The sequence below is a fragment of the Tenrec ecaudatus genome, chromosome 13 (assembly GCF_050624435.1).
Source record: "Tenrec ecaudatus isolate mTenEca1 chromosome 13, mTenEca1.hap1, whole genome shotgun sequence".
Classification (NCBI taxonomy): domain Eukaryota; kingdom Metazoa; phylum Chordata; class Mammalia; order Afrosoricida; family Tenrecidae; genus Tenrec; species Tenrec ecaudatus.
In genome coordinates, this window is record NC_134542.1 from 101,148,317 (window position 1) to 101,166,263 (window position 17,947).

Consider the following 17,947-nt stretch of genomic DNA (forward strand, 5'->3'; position numbering starts at 1 on the left):
GGAGGCTCTTACAGCCTTTTATCAAAATCCATACATATATCCATTGTGTCAAACACATCTGTACATAAGCATGATGTAACTTTCCAAGGACTGGTCTCTTCTGACCACATGACCAAAGTACTTGGCATGAAATGCCATTGGCTTATGTCTCAAGGAGTATGCTAGCATTTCTTCTTAAAGATAGACTTGTTTGTCCTTCTGGAAATCCCTGCTACTTTCCATACCCTTTACCAACCACCGAATTCAAAGGCATCAATTCTTCTTCCTTATTCATTTTCAACTTTGATATGATATGAAGTGAATGGAAATACCATGCCGAGGGTCAGGCACACTTTAGTCTTCAGAGTAACATCTGTGCTCTTCACTTTTTAAAGAGGCGTACTGAAATACCCCAATGCTGTACGTTTGATTTTTTTGAGTGGTGCTTCCTTGAACAGTCACCTAAGATCCAAGCAAAATGAAATCCTTAACAAGTCCATATTTTCTCCATATATCATGATTTTGTAAGTTGGTCCAGATATGGAGATTTTTGTTTTCTCTACATTACCTGTAGCCCCTACAGAAGGCTACAATCCCTGGTTCCCATCAGTAAATGTTTCTAGTCCTCTACTTTGCACAAGCGAGGTTGTGTCATGTGTGTATCCCAGGTTGGTAATATGCCTTCCTCCTCTCTGAGCATCTTGTTCTCCTTCATATAGTCAGGATTCTCCATTTATTTACTCAGCTTACAGAATGAATATGTTAAAAGGAGACAGCCCTGCTATATAACTTTTTTATATGAAACTATGCAACTTGATCTTGAACTGCACTTTGAAATTTACTATTCAACTCTTTTTTCCTAAATTATTTCTTCTATATTCTTTAGATACTCAAATTCCAAAAGCAATGTTCAGAGTCTCTTGTTACAACCACTGTGATATTTTCTTTCTCTTTTGTCTTTTTTAATGACATTTTGTTTTCTTCGTGTATGATGTTCTTTATGTCATCCCACAGCTCATCAGATCATCTATCATTGTAAATCTCTCCTTGAAATATTCTCAAAATTCAGGAGATATATATATTTAGGGCCATATTTTCATTATCATGGACTTGTTTTAATTGTCTTCAGGCCTTTACTCTTAATTACCTTAAAACTCTCCCAGCCTCTCTATGCAGTACCCAATTCCCAAACTGCTTCCAAATTTTAGGTGTCAAGTATAGAAGTATCTTATTCTTTTGATGCTCAATTCTGTTTTATTTCTATTTTTTGCTATAGGAACAATACCACATGTGAATAGTGCTAAGAAAACCTATTATTTCAGGAGTCACTAAGTATGAATTCATAGTTAGCAGCTCCACGGGAAGAATTTATTTCCCTATTGTCTTGGACAAAAGGTCCTTATCATTTGTGTTAGTCCAGATTGACTGGAGAAACAAATCCAAGGACAATCGTAGATGTATAAGAGAGCACTTTATATCAAAGGACAGTTGTATGTTGAGAAAACATCCCAGCCAAGTCCAGATCAAGTCCATAAGCCTTATATTAGCCCATATGTCTGATACTAGTCCATAAATTCTTCTTCAGACTCACACAGCACATGGAATGATGTCAAATGCAGGACGATTACAGGCCAGTGGGTAGAAAAAGATATACCACAAAACAATGAGCATGAGCAAGTTGGCTAGCCTATACCAACAGAAGAAAAATTGAGATTAAGGTCAGTTATTAGTATTGGAAAGGAAGATTTCTATTCCATATTGACAAAAGGATAATTTCTTCAGGAAGACAAAGCAGATTTAAAGACATATGTCAAAATACATGATGCAAAAGGTAAGGAAAATAACAGGAAATACGCAAATTCACAATTTTAATTGCAAGCTTAAATGCTTCTTTCTCAGTAACTGAAAGGATTTGTAAACAAATTGTTAGAACTCATAAGAAATGTCTAGAGAAAATGTGTGTCAGTAAACTTTTAATTGATATTTATAGAATAATGTATAAACAACGGCAGAATTTGCATTGTTATTAACTCAAGGGGGAAAATTCACCAGATATGCCATAAAAGAAACCTTCACATATTAAGCTTGAAATCCCAAAGCGTGTTAAAATTAAACAATACATCTTTAAACAATACTCACGATAGAGGAAAGGTTCAAAGAAAATGAAAATAATATTCAAAATTTACCAGATACAGCTAAAACAGTTAAAAGAGGAATTTTTTAAATGGCATATAATGATAATAGGTTTATAGAGAAATCTCTAAACATTTTAGACCTAAAAAGTAAAAAAAGGAGGCAAGGAGAATAAACATTAGATTTTAAATCTAGTCATATTCTAGACTTGAAACAAAATCATAAGCCATAAAAGAAAAACTGATGTATTGAACCTAACCAAATCTAAAAATGTTTTATTTGTTAATGTTCAAGAGAAAATGATAAAAGAACAAGTTAGAGTGGGACAAACATTTTTAAATTCATTTTATTGTGGGGTTCGTACAACTCCAATCAAAATCTATGCATACGTTCATCGTGTCAAGCACATGTGTACATTTATTGCCATCACCATTCTCAAAACATTTTCTTACTACTTGAGCCCTTTGTATCATCCGTCATTTTTACCCTCCCTCGCTGATAATTTATAAATTATTATTATTTATTCATGTCTTGCACTGTCTGATGTCTCCATTTACGCCCTTATCTGTTGTCCATCCCCCTGGGAGGGGGTTATAGATAGGTCATTTTGATTGGTTCCCCTTTTTTGCCCCCACCTTCCCCATACCCTCCTGGTATGGCTGTTCTCAATATTGGTCCCGAGTTTATCTGTCCGATATTCCCTGTGTTTCCAGCTCATATCTGTACCATTGTACATGCTCTGGTCTAGCCAGATTTGTAAGGTAGAATAAGGATCATGATAGTAGGGGTGAGGAAGCATTGAAGAACCAGAGGAAAGGTGTATGTTTAGTAGGTGCTATGCTATACCCTGACTGGCCTGTCTTCTACATACAATATTTCTCTAAAAGGATGTCCAATTGCCTACAGATTGGCTTTGGGCCTCCACTCTGCACTTCCCTGCCCCATTCACATTGACATGATTTTTCGTTCTGGGTCTTTGATGCCTGATTCCATTGACACCTCATGATCACATGAGCTGGTGTGCTTCTTCCATGTGGACTTTGTTGCTTCTCAGCCAGATGGCTGCTTGTTTATCTTCAAGCCTTTAAGACCACAGATGCTATATCTTTTGATAGCTGGGCCATCAGCTTTCTTCACCACATTTGCTTCTGCACCCATTTGGCTTCAGCGATTGTGTTGGGAAAGTGTGCATCTCAGAATGTCGGATTAGTAGAACAAAGTGTTCTTATGTTGAGGGAGTACTTGATTAGGGGCCCAATGACCATCTGCTTCCTTAAGACTAAGCCTATAAATATATGGTACATAGATCTATTTCCTCATCATCATATATAAATATATTTACATATGTACGTGTTTGTATATAGAACTCTACTTCTTTCCTCTATTCCCTTTTACTTTCCTCCTGTCCCACTATCATGTTCAGCCTTCATTTGTGTTTCAGTAATTCCTCTCGTGTACATTGCCTTTGATCTAGCCCTACCAGGCCTCCTACGCCCTCCTTGCCATGGATTTTTTTGTCACTTGTTGTTCCCTTGTCCCTGGGTTTGTTAACACCCACTTCCTTTCCCCCGCCTGTCCTCCGATGACCTCCAAACTGTTGTCCTGTTATTTTCTCCTCCAGCTTGTTTATCCTGCTTATCTTATTTGATAGATATGCAGATATAATATGCACAAACACAACACTGAGCAAAACAAAGCAACAATAAAAAATAAAACAACTTCAAGAACAATAACAAAACAAAACAGAACAGAACTCCAATGACAAATAAAAAGAAAAGCCTATAAATACTTCAAGGTCTATTTGTGGACCTTTTCGAGTGTTTTCTAGTTGAGTCTGATGGGGTGCCATGCCCTGGCCCCACAGCCTATTTTTAGTATGCTCTGGGGATTTCATTGCTCTGCTCCCCTTCCTCTTTTGTTGTACACCCTTAGTGTTTGGCTTCAGTGTGTATGTGGCAGGGCAGGGGGGTAGGGAGGTCAGATCGGGAACAGTTCCCACAATGTGCTTCCAGTGTTGTTCTCCATAGTGCTCTGAGTTAGTGAGGGGTGACGTGTCTCATGTGGAGTTGGCCCTGTGGTCATCTCTGTGCATTGGCTGCTCTGAGCAGAAATATTGTCTTCAGGGATTGGGGAAGGGGGCGGCTGGATGTGCTTCACTCATTTTCCCTTCCCCTTTGTTTGCTCCTTTGTGCTCTGATCAGACATGCCCCTCTCCCTGCGCTGTAGCTTCAGTGCAGTCCTCTGAAATGAATTCTTCTGGGCCTCTCTATTGGTTTCGTGCTCATGCCAGTGTGTTGTGTTCTTGTCTTGGAACACCAGTAGAAGTCTGGTCCCTCTTTCCCTGTAGAAATATAAACAATACCCTCTCCTTGAGTGGGTTAGTGCCTTGGTCCCTCGGTAACCATGTGGATTTCCCACCCCCCACTCCTTTTAAGTTGACTACTATATGTATCCCTAGGTTTAGTCTGGCCTCTGCCATATTACCTGGACCGCACCCCAGGAATGTATGTATAAAGTTGCTTTTTCCTTATGCCCCTTTTGCATTTTTTAATTTATCTCAGCAGATTCATGTTGTACTTGTGCTTTTGTGCTTGGCTTACATCGCTTAGCATGATTTCCTCCAGTTCTTCCATGTGGCGATGTGCTTCATGCGTTCATCACTGCTTTTTAGGGATGTGTAATACTCCATTGTATGTATGTACCAGAGTTTTTAATCCATTCTTCTGCTGATGGAAATTTGGGTTGCTTCTAAATCCTTGTGATTGTGAACTATGCCGTGATGAACATCGGAGCACAGATGTCTGGCCGTGGTTTGTTTCTTGCCTCTTCTGAGTATATGCCCACTAGGGGGACTATTGGGTCATATGGTAACTCAAGTTCCATATGTTTTAGATATCACCCAACAGATTTCCATAGTGGCTGTACATACCTATAGGTCCACCAGCAGTGGATGAGAGTGCCTATCTCCCCACAGCCCCTCCAACACTTGTTACTCTCTGATTTTTTTAATTGGGCTATTTTGAGGGTATGAGGTGGTATCTCATAGTTGTTTTAATTTGCATTTCTCTTATGGCTAGAAATCTGGATAATTTTCTCATAATCTTATTGGCCAGTTGGATTTCTGCCCTTGAGAAACTTCTGTTCAGGTCCTTTGCCTACAACCTCAATGGACAATTTTTTTCTTGTAACTTAGCAGAGCATTGTAGATTTTATGAAGTGTATATGAAGTTGGCAATCCGTTTTTCTAACTCTTTGATGTATGATGATGGTATTTGTATGGGATAGCATTGAACTTATATAGTGCCTTGGGCAGAACTGACATCTTTACTACATTGAGTCTTCTGACCCATGAGCATAGGATATACTTCTATTTGATGAGGTCAGCCTTGGTTTCTTTTAATAGCATTCTCTAGTTTTCCTCATACACATCTTTTGATTTTTCAGTCAGGTATATCCCTAGATGTTTCAATTTGTGTTTAGCTCTTGTGAAAGGTACCATCCTTTTTGGTCGCCTCTTCTGTGGCCTTGTCCGATGTGCATAGTAGTCTGATAGACTTCTTCTTATTGCTCTTGTATCCTACCACTCTGCCATATTCTTCTTTTGCTTCCAGTATTCCTCTTGTGGAACTTTTGGGATTTTCCATATATAAAATCATCATCTGAGAATAATGATAGTATCACTTCTTCCTTTCCCAGATGAATACATTTGTTTGTGTTTTCTTTGCCTTATATTGTTGGCTAAGGCCACCAGCATGATGTTAAATAGGAGTGGGGACAGGGGACATCCTTGTCTAGTCCCCTTTTTCAGAAGGATTGAACTCATCTTTTCCCCCTTGATTACCACATTGGCTGTTGATTTTTCAGCTATAGCTTGTATTCTATTGAGGAATTTTTCTTCCATTCCTCTTCTTGAGTGTCTTAAACAGGAATTGGTGGCAGATGTCGAATACTTTCCCCCATCTATCGATATTGTCATGTGGTTCTTTTTTTTTTTTCTTTTCAATGTTTTGAAGAATATCAGTGGTCTTTCATATGAATCCCACTTGGTCATGGTGAATTATTTGTTTTATATACTTTCATATATAACATTTGTTTTATATACTTTTGTATTCTGTTGGCCAGTATTTTATTAAGGTTTTTGCATTGGTGTTCATTAGGGAAATTGGTATGTAGTTCTTAATTTTTGTGGGATACTTTCCAAATTTAGGTATCATAGTTATACTAGCTTCATGGAAAGTGTTTGGGAGTTTGCCATCTCTTTCTATGTTCCCGAATAGTTTGTGTAGGATTGGTATGAGTTCTTCCCTGAATGCTTGGTAGAATTCTCCTGTGAGGCTATCTGGCCCAGGGGATTTTTTGTTGGTAATCCCTTGATAACCTTGTCTATTTCTTCTAATGATATGGCTCTGTTGATATTCTTGACATCCATCAGGGATAGTCTAGGGAGGGATCAATTCCTTACCAAAATATGGATTCACCATCTATTCCAACTATGTCACCACTAATTATTTACTCTTTTGAACTCAAGAGCTCTATGCAAATATTTATGCAAGCTACATTCATAATCACTTTACCTGGAAGCAACAGAAATGGTCATTGGTTAGACAGCAATAAAAGGAGCAAATTAATGTTTACACAATGAAGAACTAAAATGTATTAATTAATATTTTGCCATATGACATTATTGGTAAACACACCAATAATTATTTTAGGGTTAAGGCTTGCAGAAGGGAAATCACACAGTGATGTACGAGAGAACTTTTGATAGTTCTGTGAAATATGTTGAAAATGGTGACTGTTAGTAACTTTTCCACTTATCTATGTTCTTAGAATTGTAAACAAAATGTACTAATTTTACTAGGTTTTACCTGTATCTTTGTAGAAACATGAATATCATCCTAAAACATCAAATATATAGACATACATCTGACAAAATATATGTAAGACAAAGTGAAATAATTACTTTGCTGGGAATAATTGAACAGATGTCAAGATGGACTAATTTGGAGATTGGAAGACTCAATTTATGAACTAAATGCCTATTGATATTCTGAATATTGTACTTATTGCATAAAATTTTACTTTATATTATAAAGTCTTATTTAAAATTATATTTAATTTAAAAGGTTGGGTATAAATCAGTAAAGCAAGTTTGAACACAGCTAAATTATTAGAATTTCAATACTTGATTTACTAATTGAAAAGTAATAATTAAGATAATTTCACACTGGCTTACGATAAACATGTAAGTAAGATACGTCCATGGACAATTATTTTATTTTTGTAAAAGATAGTTAACAAAAATATCCCAAACATGGTTTGGCAAATGGAGAGACTGAGATTGCAAATCTGTTATTTGTGGGGATGTGAACACATGCAGTCAGTGTGAAGACCATTGTATTCATTCTTCAAAATGTGAGCCAGAGGAGAGTTCAATGACCCTGCAATGCACAGGTTAGGGATAAGGAGATGAAAGCAGAAGTTGAGAAACCTATATGTCAATATTTGTTGCTATACTTTGCACAAAAGCTCAAAGATGGAAATAACTAAAACATGGTATACAAAAGACAAACAAACAAAAAACAAACAAAAAACAGTCCCTGCACTGAGTTGATTTTCTAGGCTGTACATTTTTAGAGGAGCAGATAGAATCCTGTAGTGGCCGGAGTCATTGACCTTTTGGTTAGCAGTCCAATGCTTATCCAACAGCACCACCAATATGGTACAGATAAGTACAATGTGCAACGTAAATGCAATCAAATATTATTTAGCCATAAAGAATATTGAAGTTCTTATATGTGTCACTTCATGAATGCACCTTGGAAACTTAGTGCTGATCAAAATAAGTCAGTCAAACTGTGTAGTTATTGCATGAATTCACTTTTATGAGATAATCAAATATATAAAAAACAAAAATTGTCAGTGGTTACCAAGGATTGCTCATAAGGAGGGGAGAAACATTTTGCTCAGGTGCATTGAGTTTATCTTCGTAAGATGACATGATTTAGAAAAGGTGAAAGCAAGTGCACGCTGTTGAGAATTTAATCAATGTCACTAAATTGCACATGCAGGAATTATTGAGATTGATTTTGCTATATATATTTTCCCACAAACATACATATAATAGAGATTTTGTTACTTTCTAGAAAAAATGTATATATAGCCATATATAATTATAACTTTATCCAGATGTGGTAGTTACATAATTTGGTTGTCAACTTAAAGATATAAAAGGGTAGGAGTGGAGCCTACCTAGCCTGTCAATCAGGCCACAGCGTGATGGTGCCTTCTTGTGGGCATGACCATCCTATAAGGAGTGTCCTGGGAGCCTCCCCTCCCTCTGCTTTCACCTTCCTGTTCACGAGCCAGATGTGACCTGTGCAAGTCCTGGAGATGTGCCCATTGCCATTGGATCCGCAAGACATAGCATCCACCAGCCAGTGATGTTCCTGTATTCTACATCATTGCATGTGGCTTTGTGATTCTGAAGTGGAACTTATGGGCTAGTATCGGATTTATGGACTTGAGTTGGACTGGGTTGGGATGTTCTACTTATGCATAATTAGATAGATAGATAGATAGATAGATAGATGCCATCAGATTTATTTCTCCAGTTAACCTGACCTTAAACATTATTGTACCTTAGGAGGGTGGTACTAGAGAAACAAACCATGAAGATGGAGAGTGGACATTTGTCTGACCTCGCCTTATGGTAGCTTTTGCTCTGTTTAGTTTTTGTTTTTCCAGCTAGTCAGATGTCAGATAGGCCCACACAATTTACTTGACTGTATTCTGGCAACAATATGGGAAGTTAAAGTTTTGATCCTTTCTTTGGTTGTTGTCATTGGTTATTCCTGTCTGAAATCATTAAAATTAATGTGGTAAATGTAAATTTTGAGCTTAAGGGGGTTAAATTGCTCCTTGCACTTTTACTTTGAGACCATGTTGCATAGTCAAATTGAGAGAAGACCTGGACCTGGCTTGATGCAGCTAGGGCTTAAGGTCATATTGCATATGAATGGGATAGTTTAGATTTTAAAAATAATTGAATTTGACTGTTTTAAGAATTGAGTTTAGAATTTGGCTGTACTAGGTATATACTCATTTCTTCTGCCTATTGTCATTGATAGAATATATGGTAGAAATGATTATTAGGAAGTATGGTAATAGATAATTTGTAATCCTTCAGTCATTAAATTGTATCTTTAAATAGGTACAAGATATACCTGTAAAGAAGGCTCTGAAAAGATAAGCCCTACCCAGTGCCTTGAATGCTCTGGATATTTGAATTTGAAAACACTTGCTGAGAGAACTGTTGGTATACTGAGGAAAAATGGAGCTATTTTGGCCATTTTGAATTTTAACTGGATGTTTGCTCCTGAAGCTAGAACAATCTGGAGCCATGAAAAAAAATGCTTCTCTCTAGGACTGGATGTTAAAAGAAGCCTGAGGGCACTTGGACCCACTTGTTTAGTGGAAGTGGGAGAAAAGCAGCAATAGACAGAGAGTTGAGTTTGGCCACTGACACCTGTGGACCTAGTTCACAGGAACTAGAGGAGAAGATGAGAGTGGGTTGATGGTCCGCAGTTTAAAGAGTTGCACAGAACCAAAGCCTATGGCATGACCTAGTTCAAGGGGTTTGTTGTTGAAAATTTGTGAAAGGACCCACGGTCAAACGGAGAGGTGGGCAGTGGGTACTCTGGTGAGACTTAGTATGGTGACACACATTGAACTGAACAGAACCCAACCAGATGAAGATAAGATTTTTGAGTCTGTGAATTGAGGTATATTTGCTGACTTTAAGGACAGTCTTTCCTGATTTGACTTTGCTTGTAGATGCACACTCATATGGTTTGAATTGGAATGAAGATTTTCGACATCAAAGAACATATTTGTCTCATCAAAGCACTGGGCTGATATAATGGGGAGTATAGAAATTGGATACCCAAAGTGGGGGATATAAATGCATGAAGTAGCTGACTTACAGACATTCATGGGTGGAGAATATGTTCATAGGATTGCAGGATTTTGGAGGAGGTGTTCAAATAACTGCAATTGTTAGGCATAGACTTTGTTTTGTTCACTTATAGAATATTATGCTTAGATGAACTGGACAATTTTGAGTTGTATACATTTTAGTTTAATCCTGCTAGGCACAAACATACTTTTACTATTGTCTTTGTTTTAAATATGTATATTTATGTAAGTTATGTTAAATAAATATGCAGGCCTAAATAGTTGTGTAAAAGTGTCAAGTTGACAAGGGTGGTCTGTGGTATTTACCTAATTTTGTTGTCAATCTGAAGATATAAAAGTGTAAGGATGGAGCCTAGCCTTTCAACCAGGTCAGAGCCTGACGGTGCCTCCTTGTGGGAGTGACCAGTGCCCTGAGAATCTCCTGTCTTGGCTCTGCTTTCACCTTCCTGTTCATGAACCATGCTAACACCTGTGCGAGCCCTGAAGATGCATCCACCACCATTGGATCCACAAGACTTTGCATCCATGGGTCAGTGATGGTCCTGCATCCTGTATCATTGCATGTGACTCCATGAGTGTGAAGAGGGACTTATGGACTAGTATCCGACCTATGAACTCGAATTGAAATGGGCTGGGATGTTCTATTGATGCATAATTACTTCTTAATAGAAAGCTCTCTCTTACACATTCATGAGAATCATTGAATTTGTTTCTCTAGTTAGCCTGGCCTAACACACAAAAGTATATAAAGTATCCTATAGAAAAATAATAAATAATTATTGATTTAATGGTATTGTAGATTGAATTTCATAGCTCCACAATATATATTGAAGTTGTATCCTTGTGTCTGTCTATGTAATTCATTTTGGAAATTGATATTTCTTCTTTGGTTCTATAAGTGAAGTCATGCCAGTATAAGATGCATTCAAAACCTAATTATTTTTGAAGTATAGAAAGAGAAAAATAGGCACAGATAGAGAAATAGAGAAGATACCATAAAAATACACATAGCAAATGCACCTGCAAGGCTTGGAATAGCAAGGATTATCAGAAGTAAACTAGAAGGAGACTAAACTGAGAAGAACTCTCCTAAAGCAGGGGTGAGAACCTCTTTTCTGCCAAAGGACATTTAGATATTTATAACATATTTGAAGGTCATATTGGTAAACTATCTGATTCACTCACCCCAAATGTGAGTTAGGGACTTGGCTAGAAGAGCCACATTATATAAATCACTCCTCCTGCATTATCCACATGGTGTAGCGGTTACAAATTGGGCTACAATCTTCATGGTCAGCAGTTCAAAGCCACCAGTCCCGTTGAGGGAGAGAGACTGGGCTAACTACTCCCCTAAACCCTTAGAGTCTTGGAAATCCACGTTGCGGTTTCATGAGTTAGCAATGACTCCATGGCAGTGACGATAGCTGCTTCTCTTTGATGACACATGTAAACTGGTAATTGGTATTGATGATGTCATGGGCTTTCTAAGGCCCTCCGGCCAGTCATTCCCCATCCCTGTAATATAGAGTCAAGCTCTGAATTCACACTTGTAGCCTTCTGAGCTATGCAAAAACCTTTCTGGTCTTTAAAGACAAGGAACATTTTGACATTGGGACAGCAGTCCTAGGTCAATGTCTTAGTTATCTAGAACTGAGAAAGCAGTAATACCATAAGTGGTGACTTTGACACACATTGATTCATGGTTTTGGAGGATGAAAGTCCAGAATCAGAGTGCTGGCTCTAAAAGAAAGCTTGCTCTCCCTTGGCCCTGGGAAAAGCTCCTGTCACCTTTCAATGCCTGTGAGGCTGGAGCTTCTTGGAGATCTCTGTGAATTTGACATCTGTCTTCCCCTGGGGCTAGGTGCTTCTCAGTGCACAGCCCCTGGGTCCAAAGAAAGTGTTTCACCCTGGGCTTTTGTTCCCTTGGTGTTAGCAGGTCCGTCTCTCTTTGTTCCCTTCTTTTTATTTTATCTATCCCTTGGAAACTCCCTTACATCTGCTCAAATATAACAATACTTTTTCCAACTCCCCCCCACCCAAAAAACAGATCCTTTTTCAAAACAAACAAAAAATACCATTGTGTTGATTCCGACTCTTAGTGAGCCTATAGGACAAAGTAGATCTGTCCCTGTGGGTTTCTGAGAGTGTAAATCTTCATGCAAGCAGAAAGCCTCATCTTTTTCCTAAGGAGTGACTGGTGATTTCAAACGGATGGCGCTGCAGTTAACAGCCTGACATGTAACTCACTATACCACCAAAGTTCCTCATAACCACAAGCAATGGCTAGGACTTATAACACATCACAGAACAAATAAAAAGTGTATAATACTGGTAATCATGGCTTAGTTAAGTAGATACATATTTGAAAAACATAATTTGATTAACGTTATGAGACAAAGGGAAGAAGGGAGAAAGCTTAAATGCACTGCACACAAGCAGCTATTTAATGCCAATAGTAATCAAGAAAATGCAAATTTTAATCAAACAATTTTTTTATTTTACCCCCACTAAATAGATATTATGTTTGGCTTTGTTCTCTAGCGAAGCAAAACCAGTGACGTATGTATTTCAAATACCAGCGGGTGTGTGTGTGTGTAGAGAGAGAGAGAGAATGAGAGAGAATTTTACATCAAGGAAATGTCTTTAAAAATGTAGAAGCAAGTAGATTCAGCCCAATTCACATCCGTGGGTCAAATGCTAAGCTAAAGGCATCTCCTGCTTGGTCTTCCTGCAGGGGCTGACCAACTGGGGAGCAGGAAGACAAGCCATGGAGCGGGAAGGTGAATAAGGTAAATGCAGAAGCAGATGAACCCAAGCTCATCAGGGCAGGCTTCATGCTGCAGATTCCAATGAATCCAAAGTCAGCAAGTCAGATGATGGGCCACTGATGACTGCCAGGGTGGGCTTAAGTCAAATAAGCAGTCAGTGATCCAGATGTAAGATGCAGAGGCAGCAAGAAGTGATCAAAGTCTCCACAGAGTCTGCTTTTATAGGGAAATGTCAGCAGGGCTGTGAACTGAGGAAGGGGTTTGCATTGCATTCCACTCTCACCTCACAGCCGATCAACTCTTCATAGCAGGTGTCAGTGTGGAGTTGATTGCACTGTGTTAGGTCAAATCATGGGGAGTTACTAGTTCAAATACCCAATTACTGTGAACTCTGGGCCAGCCAAGATACATATCCCAGCTATCAAAAATGTTAAAAATAAAGCAAAGCAACAACAAAAACCCTAATAACCACCACTGTTTCTAATGACATGGAACCGATACAAAAGTATTATCCACCACTCTTTTCTCAGTTCACCTTACTGAGGCCACTTGAGTCATATTGTAAGGTTGGAAGCTAAGCATCCAGCATCTCAAATACCAGTAGGATTGCCCTTGATGCACTGACTTTAGCAGAGTTTCCAGACTAAGGACAGATTACAAATAAAGAATAATCTGTCCATGTCCCACAGATGAGCCACTAATAGCCTACTAAATAGCAACAGATATTGACAGATATCTTGCCAGACGATGAGTCCTTCAGCCTAGCAGACACTCAGAATACTGAAAAGGAAGCACTGAATCTTTGAAGTTGTTTCAACCTTAATGACATGGTGGATGGAGTTTTTGTGTCGTATTAAGTCACATCAATGGAGAAGGGGCTTGGAATCTGGTGTGTATGCGTGGGGGGGGGTAGTTACTAGGCCTTCATCTGGTGATAGGACTTTCTTCTCCAAATGAGAAGAAATGGCTGAGATGTCCATTACTAATAAGAATGTAGAATATATGAAACACAACCTTGGAATATTTTAAATAATCAAAATGATGTTGAAATGTGTGAAATATGCATTAAGAAAATTGGAAGTCATCAAAATGAAATAGAACACATAAAGATCAATATATTAAACTCAGTGAGCTGAAATTTTAATGGGCATTTTGAATCAGAAAAATCATACAGCTTACTGTCAGAAATGAAACCATCAAGAGGAATGGTATCGCAATCATTGTTAAAAAGGGACATGTCAAGATCTACCTTAAAGTATGATGAAGAGTAAATAGCTAAGGCAAATGGAAGAAATGACAAAGTCAAATCACTAAACAGAAAATTTCATCAAAGGGCAGCTGAGAAGCCAAAGTAAAATGTCACAATGAAATGTGCAAACACCTGGAGTTAGAAAACCACAAAGAAAGAACATGCTCAAGATATTTTAGAAATAACTCAGGGAGGAAAGAAGCCTTAAAGCTTCCATTTGCAATATTAAAAGATTCTATGGGCAAAATATTGAATTATGCAGGACATATCGAAAGGAGACAGAAAGAATGCACAACAGTCACTACATCAAACTAAACCAAACAAAAATCAACCTTGTCAGCATTCCACCATTTCAGGAGATAGCATATGAGCAAGAACCAATAGTAAAGAAGAGAGAAGTCCAAACTTCACTGAAAGCAATAGACAAAAACAAGACTCCAAGAATTGATGGGATAACAATGGAAATGTGTCAGCAAGGTGATTAAGTCCTGGAAACACTTATTTGTCCATGCCAGGAAATTTGGAAGACAGCTACATAACCCCCTGGATGAAAAGAATCCATATTTATGCCCATTCCAGAGAAAGATGAATGAACAGAATGTGCAAATTACAGAAAATATCATTGATATTGCATTCAAGTAAAATTTTGTGTAAGACTATCCACCAATGGTTACAGCATGGTTATATTGATGGAGCTGCCGAGGTTCTGGCTAGATTTAGAAGAAGACATGGAACAAGGGATATCATTCCTGATATCAGATGGATCTTGGCTCAAAGCAGAGAATATCAGAAAGATGTTTATTTATGTTTTATTGAAGTTGGATTATATGAAGAAGAATGTGGCATTAGGATGGGAGGAAGGCTTATTAACTGCCTGCAATATGCGAAGATACAACCTTGCTTGATAAAATTGCAGATGACTTAAAGCACTTGCTGATGAAGTTCCAGGATGGCAGCCTTCGGTATAGATTACAACACACAGTAAATAATACCCAAATCCTCACAACTGGATCACCAAATAACATCATAATAAATGGAGACAAGGTTGATGGTGTCAAGGTTTTTGTCTTGCTTGGATCCACATTCAATGCTCATGGAAGCAGTACTCAAGAGATTAAATGACGAATTGTATTTGGTAAATCTACTGCACACGACCTCTTTAGCGTACTGAAAAGCAAAGATGCTACTTTGAGGACTGAGGTGCTGCCTCACCCAGGCCAAGGTATGTTCAACTGCCTCATCTACATACAAAATTTGGACATGCATGCAGGAAGACTAAAGAAAAATCAACGCATTTGAATTGTGGTGTGGGAGAATAACATTGAAAGTGCCGTGGTCTGTTAAAAGGGCAAACTGAGCTGTCTTGGCAGTCCCTGGAGAAGAACATCATGATGGGTAAGGTAGATTCATTGCCACTGAGTCGATTTCGTGACTGTTTCTGGGGGTAGAATGTTCTTCTGTGGAGACCCGAGTGGTTTCAAACTGTTGACCTTGTGGAACTCAACCCATCATGTGTGGTATATAAAAAGACTTTCCCCCAGCTTCTCTCCCCCAAATATATGTCAGGTCTAGGACACTGCTTGCAACTAATGGTTAATGAGTGTCTAGTGATCTCCCTGAAGGTATTGGCCATCTGGTGCAAGCTGACCCTATTGTCTGTCCCACCACAGGTGGGCTCACTCCCTACTCTTAGGACTGTGGATTGCTTTCCTTGAAGGGTTCAGAATAAATCAAGTCTCAGGCTTAAGGAAAATCAAGGTTAGGGCATCATGAATCTAGGATCAGCCCATCTTATCACATGGGTACCCTTAATCCCTCCTCTTCCTATAGTGTGTAAAACCCTGAATTGCCCCCCTCCTATTACCTATAGTACAACCCATTCCTGTGATGTATGTCTTTACCTGTAATCAGGGGGTTTGCATGCCTCCAAAAGATATATAAATCTTGGTTAGAAGTAAATTGCTCTCTCTCCTGACCTTTCTGCTTGCACTATGCATGGACCTGGCTGTTGAGATCATGGCTGTCCAGGAGATGAGCATGCTACCATGAAATGTGTCTAACCCCTTCATTTTATTCTCTCTCCTATCTCTTTTATTCTCTGTGACTTTTCTATAATCTTTATGTATTTTAACCATAGAGTCGCGCTTACTGAACCCATGATAGTGTGAGGGCCAGGCTTCCTCCTCAATCATGCAACCAGTACATCACCAGGGATCCTCTGTAATGTAGAGAGGCGGCAAAAAATGAAGAAAGTTCTCAAGGAGATGGATTCACACAGCAGCTGCAACATTAGACTCGAGCATAGGGCCAATTGTGAGGATGGCGCAGGATTGGAAAGTGCTTCATTCTTTTATGGATATGGTTTCTATGGATAGGAACTGACTGGGTGGCATCTAACAACTACATTTTGAAACAGTTTCAGTCAAAAATCACAAAACTAGAAGAAGCAGTTCTCAAAAACACATCCCAAAATTGGGGGGTTCCCATGAACATCCCCCTTTAGTTCTGCTGAATGAAGATGGAAGGATCCCCTTGGCCATCCTTAGGTTAGCTAATTTATTATACAAAGTTGGGGCTGGCCCCAATCTCAGCTACATGGACTGCCTCCACAGAAGAATGCAGGGCAGAGAATAGAAAGCACAGAAGCTACAGCTTGGGGATGGGGTCTGCCAGCTCAGAACCCACAGGGACAAACTAAGAGGGAAGGAGAAGAAGAGTAGAACGCATCCAATGCCCAGAGAGGACCATAGAGCCAGCCCACCATGAGACACGGCATCCCCTCATTGAGCCATAGCACTATGGGGCACAACACTGAAGATAAAGTTTGGGAACTGTGCCCAATGTGGTGTCACCACACTGTGGCAAAAAACGAAGACCATGAAACAGGCAGAAAGGGGAGCATAGCAATGAAGTCCCTGAAGAATCCAAAAATAGGCTTTGGGGGCAGGGTGTGGCACCTTATCAGACTCAACTAGAAAACACTCTTAAAGGTCAACAGACAGACCTGGAACTATTTAAAGGCTTTTCTTTTTTGTTTGTTTGTTTATATTTGTTTGTTTTTTCATGTCTGTCTAGATAAGATAGGCAGGATAAACAATTCCAAGGAGACAACAACAGGACTTATGGTTCCAGTTCTGGGGTACATGGAAGAGGGGGAGATGGGGGAAAGGAAGAGGGGTGAGCAACAAACCCAGGAGCAAGAGAAAAACAAGTGATCTAAAATCCATGGCTAGGAGGGCATAAGATGCCGGTTGGGGCTTGATAAAATGCAATGTAGCCAAGAAGAATTAATGAAATCCGGACAAAGATTGAACATGATAGTGGGACAAGAGGAAAGCAAAAAGAAATAGAAGAAAGAAGTAGGAGGCAAAGGACATTTATAGAGGTATAAATACAGGCACATACATATGTAAATATATTTATATATAACCACAGAGACATAGATCTTAATGCTAAATATTAAGGTAGCAGACAGATATTTGGACTCTCCTCAAGTACTCTCTTAACACAAGAACACGTTGTTTTGATAACCTGGAATTCTATGATGCTCACCTTCCCTACATGATTGCTGAAGACAAATTGGGTGCATAAGCAAATGTGGTGAAGAAAGCTGATGGTGGCCGGCTATCAAATGATATAGTATCTAGGGTGTTAAGGGGTTGAAGATAAACAAGCATTTATCTTCCCATCAAGCTTGGAAGCAACAAAACATGTGCTTTGGTTCTTACGATCTGTGCTCAGTCATTGCTATGTTTTCCCTCATTTTGTCTAAAATTCAAAATACACAGACTTAAAAGATAGCATATGTAGTATACATAGAGATATATAACCACCTAGAGGA